This window comes from Ursus arctos, unplaced genomic scaffold, assembly GCF_023065955.2.
Source record: "Ursus arctos isolate Adak ecotype North America unplaced genomic scaffold, UrsArc2.0 scaffold_23, whole genome shotgun sequence".
NCBI lineage: Eukaryota > Metazoa > Chordata > Mammalia > Carnivora > Ursidae > Ursus > Ursus arctos.
In genome coordinates, this window is record NW_026622908.1 from 40,590,652 (window position 1) to 40,606,212 (window position 15,561).

Here is a 15,561-nt window from a genome sequence, read left to right on the forward strand (position 1 = left end):
GTCAGATGCTGTGTGTGGCTGTGGGACAGCAGGGCCTGCCTGCTTTGCGGAGAAGGGGCAGTAGTGAGTACACAGGCCTGGGGGTCCCACTGGCACCAGCCACTCGGGCTGGGCCTGTCGCAGGCGGAAGCTTGGTTCTGGGCTAGGGTTCAGTGGGGACTTAGGTGGGCTCCGTTGTCAGAAACACCCAGGTTCAAATTACAGCCTCAAGTCTCGCCAGGCAGGACAAGCTTAGGTCAGTTTCCTAACTTCTGGGGGCCTTAGTTTGCTCCGTGGGGGGAGAATAGCATCCCTTGTAGGTAGGGTTGTGGGGAGGATTAAGGGAGGTGATGCAGATAAAGCTCTGGGGCCAGTGAAGGTGGGCTCCTCTCAGGGGCCACCACCCACCTGGCCCCATCAGAGAGGTGGCCTGGGTGCCCCCGCCAGTGCCAACAGCCCCTGCCCCCACTAGGCTGCAGGAGCAGCCTCCTTCCTCGGCTCCCCTCCCCCAGAGCACTGGGGGGCATGCATTTGGAGAAGGGTCTGGCTGGGAGCCCCCAGGGCTGGGCTGGGGAATGAAGGGCTGGTCACCCTGCCCCGGGCCCCCAGGCAGGGCCAGTAGGAAGATTCCGTTGTTTATTCGCAGTTTTACGGAAGTATAAGGTATGCAGTCAGCCACACGGACCAAAGTGTACAGCTTGGGGAATTTTACGTACGCGTCTCATGCATGTGACCACCTCCCACTCAGAGGATAGAACATTCCTCTGTGGCCCCAGACATCCCCTCCCCCAGCTTTCTACTCTCGAGCCAAACTTGTCTCTCCCCCTCCATTCTCTCTTGTGGCACCCCAAGGCCCTCAGGAGGAAGTCCAGGCCCTTTTCCCATGTGACCCCAGATGACTGCACCCCCCCCACCCTCCCCCCCGCCCCCGGCCTTCTCTCAGTACCTGCACAAAGCCAGCCTTCTCCCCGCCTGCCGACTCCTGCTCATGCTTTAGGAATCAATTATACATGTTCAATCCACGTTTAGGAAAGAAAGAAAGGGAAGGAGGTCAGGGCCACAGCACAGGTGAGCACTAAGGGGGTGTGACATGCCCAGGGCCCAGGCAGCATAGGAGCCGGGGTAGGACTTGCAACCCCGCCCTCTGCCCACCCTGTGACTTCTGCAGCCCATGGGAAGGATGGCGGCAAGAAGGAGCCCACCAACCCTTCCCTGACCCTGCAGGGGCTGACACCATCCTCTCTTCTCCATGGCAGGGGCACAAAGAGGGAGACCAGGGAAGCCTTTTCCACGCAGAGGCCCCTATTCCTGTCCCCCCACTCCCATCTCCTGGCTGTCACCTACCTGGAACACGTCTAGTCCTAATGCAGGGTGCCTGGCTCACCCCAGACTCCTTCCTCACCCTTCACAACCCCTGGGCCCTGCCGTCGGTCCCCCCTCCTGTGCCTTTACCTCCGCGGGGGCCACTCCACCACCTCCTGGGGCGGCTGCCACGGTAATCTACACCCCCCCAAATGCACATTTGTCCTCCGCCAGCGGCACGCAATTAACATTCCCACCAGTAAACGATGCGGGGCCGTATTTCACCCGCACCCAAATGTGGACCACAAAGGCATTAGCATAAATGATGCCGCAGTTAAGTGAGACCGAGATTTGCGGGCCTGGCAGAACCGCACCTGCACAGGGCTTGCGGGCCAGGAAACCCACACAGCCTGCCCTCCTGTCTCCTTGGGGCCGCCACCCCATCTCGGTGCCCAGAGTGGGCCCTCTGCAAGGCCCCCAGGGACACAGAAGGGGAATTAGCTGCTGCTGTCTTCTCCCAGATGGGGGGTGCTGCTTCTGCTGCCTGGGAAGGGAATGTGGGGGCAGGTTGGGAGGGGGGAGTTGCCACCTCACGGAGCTTTCCACCCAGGCCTCCTAGCCCCCCACAACCTGTGCCCTTGTTCTCCCCAGAGCTCCCGCTTAGGGCAACAGGGAAGGGCCTAGGCCAAGGGAGGGGCCCCTGGGGTGTGTCTGGCTCCCATCCAGCGGACTGTGTTCTCAGGAACTAGGACAGGCAGGGTAAAGCTGGACACACACCCCACCTTCACCACCCCTTGCTGGAGCTTAGGCTGGGAGGCGGGGACCCAGGTCCTGGGCTGCCAGGTGCTGCCGCAGATGCCCCGAGGTGACAGTAGCTGGTGGAATGGACACGGTGTCAAGCCAGCCTGGATGTGGATGGCTTCAGGCTGGAGGGGAGGCTGGACGCCTGGCCCAGCGAGGCCTTCTCTGCTCTATGGTGATCCACTGACCACTTTCCTTGGGCGTTTCTGGAAGCCAAGAGAGGGTAGGCAAGGGCGAATGAAGGCTTAGCTCCTCATTTCTGGTGCAAGGGAGTGGTGGGAGAAGGCCGGATCGTGTGGGCAGGGGAGTCCAGTCCTCTTCGGCTGCTAGCTGGGGAGGGAGGGTCCAGGGTGGGTCCTGCCTGAAGTCACCCGCCCAGCGTGACTACACGGGGAGGTCTGCCATTCGCCATTGCCCTCATCACCGCCTGCCTCTCCCGGCCTCCTCCTCTGCTTCTCCCATGGGCACCTGGGCCCTCGGTGAATCACCTGCCCCCACCCCAGGGTCCCAGGGACTCTGTTACTCAGAAAGTGCTTGGCAAAAATAAAGTTGAGCCGCCTGGGGAACTTCTCCAAGGTGAGTCGATAGAAGTTGCTGCCTCCTCTGGGGAGGGACCAGGCCAGCGCCCTGGGGAGCTGTAGCCAAGAGATGGAAGGGCGGGTGTGTCAAGAGGCTCAGCTGGCAGGCAGGGCTGGGGAGGGAGGGGCAGCAGCGACCCGGTGGCAGAGAGGCGGGGCCCAGCCTCTGCTCTGCCCCTCCAAGGCAGAGAGACCTTGGACATGGCTGCTCTGGGAGCTGCAGATTCCTCACCTGTGAAAGAGAGGCTCCTTGTAGGGGGGAACGTGAGCCGGAGCAGATAAGCCAGCCTCTCCCTCCCCTGCTCATCCCGGACAGCAGAAGGTTTCAGCTGTGCAGCTGTGTGCTGCCTTTGTCCCTGTGCTCCCAGCTCAGGGGCTCTTGGGAGGCATCCGCACGTCCCTCCTCCCCACCCTGGACGGCTCAGCACAGCCTCCAGCTTCCAACTTGCTCCCGGCACCTCCGTGCAGCCCCGTGGCCTCTGTACCCACAGGGCCCAGCACTGTGTCCCATGCCCTCGGACACCTGAAAGGGGCTGCACACCGTCTGGCTGGTAACATCACTGCCTCTCGTCCCTGTGGCTTCAGGCCTTCCAGCCCTTAACCTTTATGAGCCTCAGATGCCTTGTCTGTGAAATGGGGACAATATGCTTCCTCGGAGGGTCATTAAGAGTATGAAACGAGTCCATGCAGACACTAAGAGACTGAACATGAGTCCATGGCATGCAGCAGGCCCTCAGCAGGTGGAAGCAGCCATTCTGTTATTACTCGGGATCAGAGCGTCTTCACAAAGTCACGGGCAGCATCAGGGAAATCAGCAAGGGAGGGTGAGGCTGGCCCCAGCCGGTGGGGAGCTGTCCCAGAGAGAGAAGCTGAAGCTGTCCAGAGGGCCACCCAGAAAAAGAGGGGAAGCAACCAGGAAACCCAGGCTCCCTCCCTGAGCCGCTGGGGCTCCCCGTGGCCGGACGCAGCCAGAAGGCATGGGTGCGGGAGTCCGCAGGTGACCAGCCTGGTCCCACAGCAAGCGGGGGAGTGACGTGAAGGGACAGCAGGCACAGCCTTTTGAAGTCCCGCGGGCCTCAGAACAAATGACAGTGGGTGGGTGACGGTGAAGGGGGTGGCCTTTCCTGTCGGCTGAGAGCACCCATGGGCTCTAGGTCAGAAAGTGCAGGGTTCCGCCTTGACTCTGCTGTTTACCAGCTTTGAGACCGGGGTGAGGTGGCTGACTGTCCGGATGCCCAGGGTTTGTGCTGAAACCGGGAAGGTCACAGGCAAACCAGGGCCTGCAGCGACCTCCATCTCTGGGCCTCAGTCTCCTCATCTGTAACATGGAGAAGGAGCCCTCTAGCCGCTGGAGTGGGACCAGGACTCAACACAGGAGAGGTCCTGGGAAAATCAAAGCAGACCCAACAGGGCCCCTGGGATGAGCGTGCGGGTCTCCAGCCCTCGCCTGTCCTCGGGAAATGGATCCGAGGGTGTTTTTCCATCCGGGGGCCTAATAGTCAGCAGTAATTCACCGTCGCGTTTCCCGGTGGGTAGGAAAACCACAAATAAGTAAATTCAGGCAGCAGGGCACAATTATTGAGCCCAGTGCTTTATTTCCCCATCTCGTCTCCAGCCCCAGCCGGCATCGGGTCGATAATAATTTATGTCGCAGCCCCCGCAGCGGAGGGGAGGTGGCCAAAACGTGGTTACGTGTGCTTGGAGTCCCCCTCCCTGCACCAGCTGCGTGCTCACAGGTAGCTGTGAGGGCCGGAGTGGGGACTGGGGAGGAGGGGGATGGTGGAGGCCCTGGGCAGGGCCAGCCGGCTGCAGGCCTCACCGGAGGGGAGGCGCTCTGCAGCCTCAGGCCTTGTCCCTGACCACTGATCAGGCCCACATTCCGTGGCAGGGGCATCGTGAGACTAAAATGGGGTGGGGAGAAGCACTGGGTCTCTCCCCGATGCGGTTCGGGGTTTGTCTTGTGTCCAGCCTCCCAGGGAAAAGCTAAGGGGGGAGGTGAACGGGGACCCGTCCGGCGGTGGCCTTGGCCAGAGTCTCACCCACGGAAGACTCAGAGTCGAAAGCAAAGCAGGGTAGTATCTCACAGAGGCAGGGCCCGGCCTCTGACCCCCTGGGCCAGTCAGGGGTCTGTGCTGGGGACCCTGCTCGGTGGGGGAGGGGGAGAGCGCGGGGTGGGGCAGCTGAAGCCACCCGCAGCCTACACTCGCAGCGCCCCGTGGAGGGGCTGCAGGGTGCCCCGTGGCCTCCACGAAGAGCCTCCAGCCTGCAGGGCATTTGGCAGCATTCACCCTGCTGCGGAAGGAGCAGGGCTATGATTTGGAGTTCATAATTTACGTGGCTGATTTCACCATGTTTCATGTTCTGTCATGTTTCCTGCCGTTACAATTTCATTCTTCCCTCTGGGGACATTAGGACGTGAAAGTGGGATGCTGTGGGGAGGCGGCACCAAGCCTCCCGTCGCAGGGCCGGGCTGGTGTGGGGACCGAGGGGCGGGGGCAGGCGGGGGAGGCAGCGTTACTGAGTGCCCTCGTCTCGCGGGTGACAGTAACGACGGCTGACTTATGTAGGTGCGCGGAGTGCTAGGCTCGTCCTTCGTGCTGCCCGCGGTCCTCACCACAGAACTGTGAGGGCGCTTCCCTCATGACCCCACCTCGTGGATCCGGGAATGGATGCTGGAGATCTCACACACGGGTCCCCAGTAACACAGCGGGTGGCGCTGCAGGAGGGGCACGACTCCCCACCTCTGACTCCAGGCTGCTGACCCCCTAGTCCTCCAGGAACAGCCCTCCTAACCCTAGTGCCCCACCCTAGTGCCCAGGACAGCCGCTGAGCCCCAGAGCAGTGGAGGGCTCGTCCAAGGTCACCCCGCACTGAAGCGCTGTCCCTGTCCCCGCTGTCCAGCCCCTCTTCCCTGTACTGCATGGCCTCTGGCCTCTCTCAGACCGAGCCGGCTCTGGGCACTCCCATGCTGCTCCTGCCTCTCCAGCCCGTCGTCTGTCCCCGGCTGACCCCAGCCACACCTGGGGAGGCCTCAGGCTCCATCTTCTGACAGGAGCTGGGCAGAAACCTAACTTGCAGGCAATGGACAGGCAAGAGGTTGCCTGGCTGCCCACACTTCATTAAAGGGGCTCCCTCCGGAGGGTCAGGGCCAATAGCAAGCCCTGGTGCTTCTAAAGGCCGGCCTGGGCCCCTTCTCGGCTCCCCACTCACCAGAAAGTGGGACCACCCCCCTCCTTGGCCTATGTTGGGGCAGGGGATGGCCCGGGGGTGGCTGGTGTGGTCGAGCAGGACCAGCCCCCTCCCTGGCCTTCGTCAGGGGCTGTGTGACCATCCGGGGTGGCTGGTGGCATGGCACATTCTCCAGGCCAGCCGCTCTGAAGCTCTGAGCAGAGCTCTGAGGGCTCCAACTTCCACCCACTGAAGCCTCCCCTTTTCTTGTCTTGTCTTTCTGCCTGGCTTTTAAAAAAAATTAAACACGGATGGTTTCATCTTGGGAGAATTAGTATTCCAGGCAGGGCTGGGGGATGTGATTAGAATGTCAAGGCCAGAGCCACAGAGCTGGTAGGGAAGGGAAGAGGGGCTGTGCCTGGTGGGGGCCCTGGGTGGGGGCTGAGGGCTCCGACCTGCCCAAGAGGCAGGGTGGGCCTTCCAGGAGCTGGCCGCTTCTAGCCTGCCTGGATGCCCTTATCATGGGGAAGGCTGAGGCTAGCGTGGCCTGTGGGGCTGGCAGCGGGTCCAGGACTGGAGGAGGAGGAAATATGGGGGTGGCTCAGGGCAGAGACTATCTGGCCAGGATATGTGGCCCCAGCTCAGCTCCTCTACCCCATCCATTCTCCCTCTCATTTGGCTCTCATGTGCTGAATGTGTGTGGGCCTCCTATGTGCCAGGCACTGAGCTAGGTGCTGGGAGGCAGAGGGCAGGGACGCACGTGTCCTTAGCCACTGCATGTCCCTGGCACAGACCACTACCCGGGACACAGCAGGCACTCACCAAAGACTGGTTCAATGCAAGCGTGCTTTGAAGAACACATGAATCTTGGGAGGTTACCAGGTATTTGCTGGAGCAGAGTTAAAGTGGTATCTTTGCAGCAGGACTTCTCAGAGCTTTTAACATGTTCATGGGGGCATCTGGGAGGCTCGGATGGTTGAGTGTCCAACTGTAGGTTTCGGCTCAGGTCATGATCTCAGGGTCGTGGAATCAAGCCCTGAGGAATCAAGCCAGCGAGAGAGGGAACACAAGCAGGGGGAGTGGGAGAGGAAGAAGCAGGCTCATAGCGGAGGAGACTGATGTGGGGCTCGATCCCATAACGCCGGGATCACGCCCTGAGCCGGAGGCAGACGCTTAACCGCTGTGCCACCCAGGCGCCCCCCCCCTTAAGTAAATAAATAAATTAGAAAAAAATAAATGACATGCTCATGGCCCTGTGAATCTGGGGAGGGCACGCAGCCTGTAGCCTCCACTGGTTTGAGCACAGCCCACTAGTCCCTGGCCACCCAGGAAATGCTGGTGTGGATGTGGAGGATGGGCACAGAGCCGAGACAAGAGTGGGTGTGCACCTGGGCTCCACGGTGGACCCACTGTGTGACCTGGGCAGGCTCCGGAATACCTCTGTTTCCTCAGGTGGAAAATCGGAATGGTCCTAACAGGACCTGTGGGTTCAGGGGGGTGGTGGATGAATGCTGTCCGCCTCGGACTACATACAGGCTTTGCATCATCCACACAAAGCACTTAGCTCAGTGTGCCCAGGGCCATTACAGATCTCCGTCAAGCTAGCCAGGTTGTTGTCGCTGCTGACACCGTCTGTGCCCTTAAGAGCTCACAGCCAAGGGGGGAAGCCAATTAGAAACCAGGGTGCATGGTGCGAGGGCCAGGGTGGGGGGAGCCCCGTGGAGGACTGACGCTGAGCGGGGGTCAATCAGACGGGTGACCGCGTGGCCGCAGGAGCAGGCCTCAGGGGAAGGAGGCCTGGGTGGCCAGGCCCTGCCAGACGTGTTCATCCCCAGCCAGCCTCCCTGCCCTTGAGGGGTCTTCCAGCCTAGGCCTGGCGCCTCCTCTCAGCAGTGGTCTGGGCCATCTTTGGGCATCTCTGTTACCGATTTCTTAAGGAAGGAATCCCTCCCAGTACATTCCTCCTGGTCCTTCTGGATCCTGGTCCTCCCAGGACAGGTTAGTCTTACTTCTTTAGGTCAGCTGTCCAGAAAGCCAAGGACAGGAGACTGCTGTCTTCCTTGAACAGCCCCTCAGTCCCTGCCCCAGATCCTGCGGCCCCTGTCTCCCCCTGAGCCTCTGCCCTGCAATGTGGCTATGCTTGTTGTGGGGCCCAGCACCGAACGGGGCTCCTGTTTGGTCTGATGGGGGCAGAAGCAGGGAAGGAGCAGGGTGGGCATGTCCTTCAATGCACCGTCTGTCCTCCCTTTAAGGCAGCCCGTCCAGGCCCAGGAGCTGGGCCCCTCCGTGGCTGCTCCAGTCAGCCACCTGTTCTGCAGACACAGAGAAGGCCAGGCTGATGGAGAGCGGGGAGCCAGGGGAGCCCGAGAGGCCAGGGACTTCCTGAAGGAGGGGACACTTGTCAGCCTGAGCTGAAAGGCAGGCTCCCGAGTGAAAACCTCTTGAGTCACCCAGCCTGCCCCCATCCGGCCACAGGGAGCCTGGCAGAGCTGTTTGGTTACTAACATTGCGGGGCCGACTCCAGAAGCTGAACGTGCAGGTGCAGAAGGAAGGATCATTTATTTCTAGGAAAAGTGGCCCCGGGGAGGCTGACCCCAGAGGGCAGAGGCTTGGCAGTGCTGGACTGCCAGCTCCTTGTCTGCCAGGATTCAGAAAGTCACCCACCCCTCTCGTGACCATGGCACCTGCACCTGGGTGGCACAGACTGGGGCCCAAGTGCCTCCCCAGGGTACACCCAAGACAGGGGCCCGGGAATGACTTTAGCCCAATGCCCCCCCGAGCTGGGCCTCCTTCCCGGGCAGCAAGGGCATGTGTTTTGGTGGCCACAGGTCAGGGCAGCCCCTGGGCCTGCAGCCACTGGGCAAGGCCAGGCCCCATGGGCTCCAGGAGCAAAGGGGCCAGGGGCCTCGTTAGCCACAGCTTCAAAGAGCCTCCTTATTAACAAAATTGCACCTCGAACCCTTTCCCTTCCTCCTTCTCTCCTTAAGGCAGGCTCCCAAATGAAAAGGAAAGTATACAATAAGCAGCAATGAGGAAGCCTCGGAGGAAAGCCAGGCTTCTGCCGAGGCAGAGAAGCGCCAGTCCACCCTCGTGGGGCGCGTGAGGTGTGGGCTCCCTTTCTTCCTTTATTTTAAATGGTCTCTCTTTTTTCCCTTCCTCCTTATTCAGCGGGTCTCTCAGACTGCGCTTTAAGCCCTTTTGAAGTGTTACAACCATTTTCTCCTCTTTCAATTAACAAGAAAAGGAAGCTAATAGCTTTCTGAGCCACTCGCTGTAAATATTAACAAAGTCTGGCCGCGCGGCTGGGGTGCGCAGTGTTGCTCTCGGCCGGAGAGCGTGCTTACGGGAAGGAGGGGAGGGGTGGGAGATTTCCAACACGGAGATGAAAATCCCTTGGCACGGGCTTGCGTGGTTCAGGGAAATGGGAAAGCCAGGGGAGCCAGGCGAAAGGGTGCCTGTCCCTGGGGGCTGGAGGCTGGCACAGCTGGAGGGAGGGAAGTGGAGACTTCTGGAAGAAAAGGCAGTTTCCACCAGCTGCACCCAGGTAACTTGGACGGCCCAAGTGCATGGCCTGGAATCCTTCGCTTGTGGCTTTCAGTGTGGTCAGTGGTGGAGGTCTTCACGGGACTGGCATTTTTTAAAAGATTTTATTTATTCATTTGAGAGAGAGAGAGAACGAGCGGTACAAGCAGGGAGAGGGGCAGAGGGAGAGGGAGAAGCAGACACCCCATTCAGCGGGGAGCCCGACACAGGACTCAATCCCAGGACCCCGATATCATGACCCGAGCCAAAGGCAGACGCCCAACAAACTGAGCCACCCAGGTGCCCCTGGAGAACTGGCATTTGAATACCACGGCTGGAGACGGAGACCACAGCCCCTTCCTCTGTATGGCACAGAGCTCCTGAAGGAATCTGAGACTGCAGAGTGGGCTGAGGGAAGTAGGGGGTGGAGGAGGGGAGCTGACAACCCCTTGAACAGAGCCTGGGTTCTGAAAGCTCCGGGGCCTTCTCTCTGGGGGGCCTGTGGCTGTGACCCCCACACACACACCACTACCACCACCAGAGGCCCCATGCCTGCCAGATACACCAGCAAAGTGTTGCTTCAAACAGGTGCTCCAGAGTGCCCGCAGGTAGACCACATAGGATCCATTTCAGAGCCAGGGTGGCCAGGGGCCCCGTGTGAGAGCACAGGGAGGCACTGGTGGCCGGGGCAGGGGGTTTTGGGGGGGAATCAGGTCCTCTGCCTCCAGACTGCACCGCCCACCTCAGCCGAGGGCCCAGGTGGGGGAATGCACAGCCGCTATTCTGCTAACAAAAGCGGGCCAATTCCTGAGAACCGTCTGGCCTTTGCTGGCAGCACCAAGCTCATCATCCCCCCGGGACCCCCCAGGGCTGGGTACAGACCCTTGTGTGTAGGAACTGAGTTACAACAAGGCCTGCTGGGTAGGACCAGGCCAGCGGGCAGCCTCCCTCCTGGGAGCCTGTGGGCAGGGCACAAAGAGCCCCAAGCAGGCCTGGGCCTCCATTCCCATCCCCTGTCATGTGCTGGCAGGCTCCAGCCACTGTGCCTCTCCCTGTAGGCAGAGAGGCAGGCCTGCGGAGGGCCGTGTGCTCCCACCCCTCCTCTGCCCTGCTTAAGCCTCCCCCTCCAGAGGCTGAGAGCAGCCATCCCGAGCCCACTGAGTCTAGCTGCCCGAGGCTGGTGGGCACAGGGGTCCCTCCTGCCACCCGCCCCTGCTCGGAGATTTCCAAGGCACACGAGCCCTCCAGGCGCAGGAGGCCCCCTTAGATGCCTGCCTGCTCTTCTGTCTCATTGCCACCCAAGGATGAGATACCCCCATGGCGGCCTTTCTAGGTCCCCCATTGCTCTGCTGCACTGCGGGGGCCTGGTAGAGCCAGGCCTCCAGACCACCTGGACGGTGCAGGGGAGCGGCTGCCAGGCTCTGTGGGGCAGGCAGGCAGCGAGCAGGGGCCAACAGTCTGGGCTAGTTTGGTCCCTGGGCTGCTCTGCCAGCCCAGCACCAGGAGACGGGAGTGAATTCTAGGCCACCTCTGGCCACAGCTGCCCTTGCTCCCCAGGTCCTGGCTTCAGCCCACACACAGAGAGGGAGAGAGGGAGGCAGGGAGGGAGGGCAGGACATCCCACGGAGGAAGTCCCACGTCTTTTCTCCGAGAAGCTGTCCTAGACGAGCAGCCCTCTGGGATACCAGAGCTACTGGCTTCTCTGCTCTGGGCACTGCCCACCCTCTGACCCGCCTCACCCCCCTCCCCCAGTGGTCTGTCTCCGAGGGTGGGTGCTGACAGCAGTCCAGGCCTGCTGGCCAGGCAGCAAGGGCTCCTGCAGCTGTCCACAGACAGGCTCCCACACCTGCTCCCACACCCACCCGCCAAAGTCTGGGTTTTGTCAGGAAGCGGTTTAATTAGCAGAGTGGAGGCTTGGGGTTCGCGCCGCGAATGCCGGCTCTCTCGCCTCCGCCTCTTCTCACCTGCTATGGGGTGCCATGCCGTGGTGCCAAGCCTGGGGGCCAGAGTGAGTGAGAAGGGGGCAGGGTGGGGCCGTCTCTCAGTGCAGAGGGAGGAGCCGGAGCCTCCAAACACGCCCCCTGGAGAGGCCTGCTGTCCCCGCCCAGGCACCCAGAAGCAGCCCCTGCTCCGGCTGGCTCTGAGCCCCACAACAGGCTGGCCGTGCCCGGTGCTGCTCCAGTTCACCACCTTCTATCAAGGAGCAGAAGGGGCGGGAACCCACTCAGCCTCCAGGCCCGTCTTCGGGGAGACTGCCCAGCAAGCTCCTTCCCCTGGCGCACACTGTTCCCTACCCCCACCCCAGGCCCCCACCCCTGCTCCCGGGGACACTATCCCAGCTTCTCACTGGGTCCCTCTCATGCACCCCAACACCCTCTAGTTCTCCAGGAAGGTCTGGTCACGCCTCCCCCTGCCTGAGTACATTCCCTGACTCCCCACTGCCCCTGGTATAAAGACCAGGCCCCGCAGCAGAACATTCAAAACTCCCCCCAAGGACAGAATCCCATCTCCCACTTCAGCGCAGATCCCTGCCCTCCACTAACTCAGAGCTTTGGGACACCAGCCTTCTTACCCAGCCCTCCCACTCTGAGCCTTTGCATATGCTGTTCCCTTCGCCCCGAAGTGCCCTTCCTGCCCCATGCCCTACTGTGAAGTCTCTGTTATGGGAGCAGTCCATACTCCCAAATGGAAAAGCTCTCCCTGCCCTGTGGCCCCGGCCCCCAGCCCTCCGGCCCCTGGAGAGAGGGACGCAGCCATGACAGCTCCCAGGTCCATGCTGCCACAAGAGAGGAGTGACCCACACTCTGTGGTCACTGTAGGGGAAGAGAAACAGGCCCTGTGGATGGCTGTCCTGGTGGGAGGAAGTCAGCAGCCACAGAACAAACTCTGGGTTTGAGTCACAAAGAGCCTTTTCATCTATACAGGTCGGATACAGATGCTGACCTCAGCCTGGAAGTCCCGAATAAAGGAAAACCCTGGGTCTCCTAGCTTGCGCCAGCTTTGACCTGCTTGCGATGACCTAAACTCTGCCCTCTGTGCCACAGGGCAGCTCTGCCTGGGAAGGGGGGGCAGGTGTGCTGTTCATTTAAAATGCCACTCGACCTAAGTCACCAACCAGAAAGCCCACCTGGGCTTCCAGCAGCACATACCAGGCGTCTGATTAATGATACACACATAATAACCATCCCTAAGAGCCATAGGTTGAAATGAAGCAGGAGGGCTAATTGCTAATATAGGAATTAATATCAGTGAGAACCGATCCTCAGGGCAGCTGGGAACTGCAAAGCTGGAGAGTGTTTCCACTTCAGGGTGGGGGCGGGGGTGCGGGGGAGCCCTGAGGTCCAAAGGTGGGGCCGGGGCCCTAGAAGACGGACAGGATAGGTAGGTGGTTGGGGAGACCCAGCCACATCTGCCCCCCTCTAGCTTGCCACTGAGTTCATATGTGACTATCATGACATGGGAGTCTGGGGAACCCCCGAACCACAGCACGGCGTTACCTTCCCCATGAGGCTCCTAGTGATCCACCCTCCCAGGTTGGGCAAGGGGGGCTTTTTGCTCCCATGGGGCCCTGTGTGGGTCTCATACTGCGGCCCTCTGCAAACCTATGGCCTCCCCACTGGACTTCGAGCTCCTGGAGGACAGGGGCTCCTCTTTGGACCCCAGTGTCTTGTACAGTACCAGGAACATGACTGGAGGCAGAACATGTTTGCTGGATGGAGAGGGGGAGGGAAGGATGGATGGATGGATGGATGGACAGATGAACAGACAGAAAGATGGACAGGTAGATGGATGGATAGAGAGATGGAGGAAGGAGGCACTGACAGATGCATGGATGGATGGAAAGATGGGACAGACGGATGGAAAGAGATAGATGGACAGAGAGATGGGGAGAGGGGGGACTGATGCATGGATGGACAGATGCACGGTGGGTGAATGGACAGAGGGATGGATGAATAGAGAGATATGTAGATAATGGATGGATGGATGGATGGATGGATGGATGGATGACTGCACTAGAGGGCCTCAGGAAAACCCAAGTTCCCTCCAGGCACGGGCCCAGGGGCCACCGTAGGCTTGGTTGATGGCATGTTTCTGTTGCACTGAGACTCCGTGTCATGCAGACAGAGGGGGACTGGCCCAGAGTTCAAGGCCCTGGCTGTGATGCAGGTTGTGTGAACTTGGACACGTGCCCCCTTCTCAGTGTCATGGTTCTCCCTGCCCTGCCAGCTGTACTGGGTTGTCACCAGGCTCAAGGGAGAATGCAAAGCAGAATGACCTGGAAAAGGCGAAGGCGCATTGTCCCCCTGCAGCCGATGTCCACGGACGGGCAGATCCAGCCAAAGTGGAGTGGTGTAGACATGCAGGATCGTGCACTTGGCTCTCTTTCCCCCTTTCAAATTTCTTTTAATACAGTTATGATGTTATTATTTATAACAGAAAGTAAAACTGTAAGCATCTCAAGTACTTACAAATGGAAGTTTTTATTATGTTGACCCAAAAAATGGTTCGTTTGGCAGAGCAGAGACCGGGAGCCTGTGGGAGCAGGGAAGGTGGCACGGGGTGCTGGGCAGAGAATGTCCTGTAGGGGGCGCATCTATGAGCTGGCCAAAGTGGCCTAGGTCTGAAGAGGGGCTCCCGTGACGGAACCCTTGAACTGCACAGATCCATTTTGTCCTACCTCCGTCTGACCACACAGAAGGTCCACCATGCCACACTCACTTTGCAGTGCGTGGCCTCAGCCTACTCGCTCTAATCGTGCACCCACTGGGGATGGTAGATGTTTGGACCGTGCCAGGAGGGCCCACTGACCTATTTATTCCTGGGCCCTGTTTCATGTCGTGAGCGCAGGGGGCTACTAACGATCAGCATGACGCACCCACATGTGGGAAGAGCTCCCACCTCCAGGCACCGCCAGCCAGGCCGATCCAGGATGGACGAAGTCGGACGGCCCCACCCAGAGCCTTGCTCAGACCCATTTTTCTAAATGAGAAAGGAGAGTGGGGAGGTCACAGGGTGCATTTATGAAGCATCTACTGTGTGCAAGGCACGGAGCCAGGTACTGGGGGATCTGCCTCAGACAAGCAGGACCAGTCCCTTCCTTGTAGCAGGGAGACAACTCCTTGTGGGACACTGTGGGTTTGTGTGACCAGGCCCCCCAAGGAGGAGGGCGACCCGATGCAGGAGTGGAGGGGTGATGCTGGGAGGACTCTTGCAGGAGCGGGGACGGTGCGGGGGAAGGGCCTGGAGTGAGCCGGCTGGGCACTGCGGGGACACCGATGGACCGGCAGGGCCGTGCTGTGAGGGGCTCCAGTGGCTGCGTAGGGGCCTTGCCTTTATCCCGAGGACTGGGAAAAGGGCCCAATGCGGCAGGACGAAGCTGCCCTCCTCAATTCGTAACTTCAAAAACAGTTCTTAGGTGGTTTCTCTCTGTCGTGGGGGATCAGCAGCCATGGCTGGCCAGAGCCTCTGGGCTCCGAGGACACTGCCACCATCCTCTCGAAATACGGAGGCCCCACCACCTCCGCTCCCCCCACCAGCGATACAAAACAATTTCCTCGTCCTGGCCAGGGAGGCAGATGACCTCATTGGACTGTTTCCATCTCTCGCTTTCATATAGAAATTACAATTTATAATTGGATGAAATCACATGGGGGTAATAGCAGTAAGAACCCACGCCATAGCCCGGCAGTCACCCCTCGCACAGGGACTGTCCTCGCCTCCCCTCCTGCTCAACACCCCCCTCCACCTTTGGAGGGGCTGCACCCCGCCTGGCCACTTGCACCTCGGGTACGTAGCAGGCCCTGGCCGTGCAGGACCCATGGGGCTTGCTGGTCTCACACCTCCTTCCTCCTGGGGAGGCTTGTCCCAAGACACCCGCACGTATCCTGTCAGCCTCGTCCTCCTCTGCCTGCCCTCCACCCCTCGTCCCCTGTGCACTGCTGCCAGGCTGGGCGTCCAGTGGGCAGTGCACTCCGCCCCAGTCTGGGCTCTGGGCTTAGGAAAACACGCACCCCTAAAGATGCTTGTTTTTATTTGTAACAGCCCCAGACAACAAGCATTTCTCAAATCAGCCACCTTCGGCCCGACAAAGGAGAGTGCCCAGATGCAGCTGAGCCCATCTGGATCCGATTTCAAACCAGAGCTAACACTCTCAGATGTGTAATAAAAGCCGTTTTCCAAAGAGGGGCTCCTGCAGGGGGAATTCGGACAC

At 60.2% G+C, this 15,561-nt stretch overlaps 1 protein-coding gene across 1 annotated transcript in view; it reads right to left on the reverse strand.

Moving 5' to 3' along the window:
* The window catches only part of MACROD1 (mono-ADP ribosylhydrolase 1), a 148,558-nt gene that overhangs the window by 77,073 nt on the left and 55,924 nt on the right, over nucleotides 1-15,561 (reverse strand).